Here is a 4,125-nt window from a genome sequence, read left to right on the forward strand (position 1 = left end):
TACCCCTACATCTAATGATCTGGTGATCTGATCGTAAAAGGCCACCAGGTTGGTCTGACAGGACCTGCCACTGATGAACCTGTGTTGGTTGCCCCTAAGCATGCAGTCTCCTGCTGGCCCCTCCTGGATGTGTGCCTGCACTAGCTAGATATGTCTCTGCACTAGCTAGAGCCAGATTTCCACTTAGGCTACAGCTGCACTTCAAAGGCTATTGCTACTTTCACTGCAGCAACAGTACTGAGACAGACAGGCTCCCAGGTTTGGATACAGGTTTGTCAGCAGAAGCAATTTTTCTGCTGCCAGAGTGTGCACCACAGCCCCCAAATGACAAAAGCTCTGGCAGTAGGCTGTCTTTGGCTACAAGGGCTGTGTCCACCCTGGTGGCTCTGCCTATATAGCTACATCAGTGGTAAGGTATGATCTTTTTGTGGACTTAAATGACATAGCTCTACTGGCAGAACAGTGTAACATAGGCAAGGGCTTAGTCACCAGATGAATGCTTTTGAAGCCCTGACCACAGGAACACAGTTTCCTTTTCTTAATCTCGAAACAAATAGATGCCTTAGGCCTTGCAACACAAACACTCTCCTCTTTGTCAAACATAAGAAAATGCAATAATAACACTGTTTCAAAGCAGCATACCACCAATGAACTCCCTGGAAAAACAGTATCAACAGTATACAGGGCGGGCGTGCAAAGTTTACAAAGATAAAACACAGTAGACCAATCATGAAAAATTACATGTCGGTTGTACCGAAAATGCATTACTCAAATCAGAATTGAGAGGCTATGGTAATGTTCTACAATTCTTAGGCCTTATTCAGACTAGGTAACTGTAGCAGCCAGCCATCCCTAATAAATGAACTTGTGCAAAACAAGCTGGCCAGACCACTTACTACCTGCACTGGTTGCATTTTAACCCTGGTTGCATGAAAACAGGCTAGATTATAATGCAAACTGTGGCTTATCTGGTCCATGCTATAGGTTTGCATTGGTACAGACACAGCAATACAATCCAGAGCTGGCCTCAGGTGGCTGAAGTCAAGACAAAGACACATCTTTGTCAACCAGAGTCTAGACAAATCCTTTGCTATAGTAAAAACTGTACAGCACATACTTACCTCTCTTGTTTTGAAAACCTTTCTAGATATCTGTATCAGGCAGCAGCTCCTGGAAAATTAGAGAAGAGATGTATTTATTTATTGGCCAGACCATCTAATTTGTGCTTATATAGCCTCCAACCTCTTCTCAGAAAAGTCAACACCCCCTATTAAATCAAGGCCTATTTCTGAGTGGCTCTACCCAAATCAGTTATTAGTGATAGTTTCTTTGGCTTGTTTAGTTTGAATTAATTTCCTGAAACTTTGAACTGCCTTGCATCAAAGTTAATGTCTTTGATTGGTTTAGATGTCCTTTCTTTTATTGTTCCCCCTGCAAAGAGTTTACACCTTTTTGATTAGGGTGGGGGGAGTGCAGCAGATTTCATTATCCAGGTAAGAATCAGGCCAATTCCCACTTCATTTCAGCTCAGGCGATTTATGCAACTCTGATCACCCTGCCCATCTCAGAGCAAGCTGCAACCCTTTCTGTCCCACTTTCGCTTGGAATTTTCAGACTAAAAATACCAGGGAAAAAAGGCACATGAATACATGCAAAAAAGTCACAGTCCATTCCCTGAGAGTCTCAAATGAGTATCTCTCTTGTGAAACACAAAAGGCTTCAAATGTCTGGTATACATGAAAAGTCATAAATGTAAAATGGAACTTTATCAGGCATTTTCCCTTTTTTCTTCTTTTCTCAAAGTGCTGAAATCCCTCTATATAGATTTTGTCCCTTACCATTTTCATTTCCTGTGTGCTTCACCTCAGAAAACATCATGAAAAAATATACTAGCAAAGGGTAGTGCATTTGAACAGGAGATAAAATAGTTCAACTGCAAGCATAGTCAATGGTAGATGTGGGGTGCAGAGCCTCTCTTTCCACATGCTTTCCATTCTTCTATTTCCCCCTTCCCTCCAAATTATATTACGAATGAAAAATACATAGCTTTTGCAAGGTTATTCAACTATTTTAATCCTTCATCATTTTCCCTTCAAATGAATGAAACCACACTAGAAAAAAACCCCACAAACTAAAACACTCAACAGTCTGATAAAGTTTACTCATGCCACTGAAAATGAGTGATTATTTCACACATCTTGAATCTGTTATTTTAGTCACTGAGTTAGCAACTATTAGATGACAGCACTGTGTTATATTTGAAATCTAGAAGTTTGCCTGGTTTAAACAGATATTTTCTAGTGGTAACTTCTGGTTCATGATGCCATTTCTTACAAGTGTAGCTATACAGGTACAATCCTATATAGATATAAACTGTGCCTTTTATGCTAGAACAACCACATTCATAACAGGAAGCCATACCCATGTGGGCATATTGGTACAAGTAAAACAGTACAAAGCTTTGGGATTAATTTCAGCTACACTAGGGAATTTCAACTGAATTATTATAAATAATAATATGATTGAATATACAATTCATTGAACATGGACTATTAATTTAGGTTGGAAAACAGAAGTTTCAGAACAGCAGGTTCTAGGGCAGGCCTGCAATAAGAGTAGTGGGAGATAAAACACCAAACAGATCTGAAAGCACAGCTTAGTAAATGTATGAACATAAGAGCTGCCATTTACTAGGTCAGACTAGAAGTGCATCTTGCCCAGCATCCTGCCCGTGTTGCACAGTGGCAGAGAGTAGCTCCTGAAAGAAGAGTAAACAGGGTATATGACCAGGTCTTTTCCCACCGCTCCTGTCACTTGAAGCCTCCAGCACTCAGGGTCTAGGAAGTTCTGGTTCAGAGGCTGTGGCCCCAGCTCCCATACTCAATAGCTACTGAGGCACCTTTCTGCCAAGAAATTATCCAGTCCCTTTTTTGCATCTGGTTAAGCTATCATCTTTTACATACACATATATAGGATTATACGAGTGCCCAAAAATGATGCAGGAGACCTCTTTTCCAGCTTATGCTCTTAATTGCAACAAAATTAAATGTGAAAATATATATACTTTCATAAATTAAGAGGAGAAGGGGCCATTAGATCATCTAGTCTGACCTTTGCTTATCAGAAGTCATTAATATATTACCTCATGTTAAGCCCAATACACTTGAGCTTGACTAAAGCATGCCTCCCAGAAGACATCTGGTCCTGACTTTGAAAACTGTGAGAGGGATTCTCCATTTCACTTTCTTTGATTGTTTGTTGTAACTGTTCAAATTACCCTCACTCACAAATTAGTCATTTGCCTCTAACAAGAATGGGTGGTATCGCCTTCCAGTCGTTCACTTGGCTTATGCCTTTCTCTTGGGTGGAAGAGCCCCCCTGGCATCCAGGATTTCCTCTGCAGAAAGTGACACACTCATCCAGCCAACTCACAGGTTTTGTTCTGGTGAACTGAACAGATGGTGCTCAATAAAAAATGCTCGCTGTAACACTGGGGTGTCAATCATGTGGCCCATGGGCTAGATCCAGCCTGCAGAGCCCCTCTTTCCACCCTGCCAGACTACTGCTGGGCCCCTGGACATTTCAGGGTGCAGCCTGCCACAGAAATCAGGGACCCTTTAGCCTCACTAGACATAGTTCAGCTTGCTGCTAGACCCCCAGACTCACTCCCTCAAGCTCACTGCCTCCATTGGCCCCCATGTTGCTACTGCTGGATCCCTTGCTGCTGCTGCTGCCATGGTGGTGGCCACTGCAGCAGCCCTCACACCCAAGGCTATATACAGCCTGCAAGGAGTCCCAGGTCTGGTGCCAGGGGCCCAGGTGATTTTGATACCCCTGTTATAACTCTTAAACATCCCATCTTGTTTGTAGCTCCTTTCCAAAAAACTGTGGGCACCAGAACTACAGGCAGCATTCTAGCCCTGATGCTCAGTCAAGATCACCTCTCTTCCTCCTCTCTACTGTCTGGTTTGTCCCTCCTGCCCCATACAGCTAAAAGGTTAGCTTTGCCGGAAAAACTTAAATGTAGGCCAAGTCTGGAAGAGCTCAGGTGGAGCTTTTTTTTCTTTTCAATATCACTGTTTTCCAGGATACAGCCTCCCAGTCTGCCAGTGCAGCCTGCCGCCT

At 42.7% G+C, this 4,125-nt stretch overlaps 1 protein-coding gene across 1 annotated transcript in view; it reads right to left on the reverse strand.

The window, feature by feature from the left end:
- CDC42EP3 (CDC42 effector protein 3) overlaps positions 1–1,446 on the reverse strand; it is a 9,517-nt gene extending 8,071 nt beyond the window's left edge. The window contains exon 1 of the mRNA XM_019549715.1: positions 1,122–1,446. The gene's annotated coding sequence lies outside the window, so the exon portion shown is untranslated. The remainder of the gene's footprint in view (positions 1–1,121) is intronic.
- Between the last annotated feature and the right edge of the window lie 2,679 nt (positions 1,447–4,125).

The sequence above is a fragment of the Crocodylus porosus genome, unplaced genomic scaffold (genome assembly GCF_001723895.1).
Source record: "Crocodylus porosus isolate Cpor-Errol unplaced genomic scaffold, CroPor_comp1, whole genome shotgun sequence".
NCBI classification, from domain to species: Eukaryota; Metazoa; Chordata; order Crocodylia; family Crocodylidae; genus Crocodylus; species Crocodylus porosus.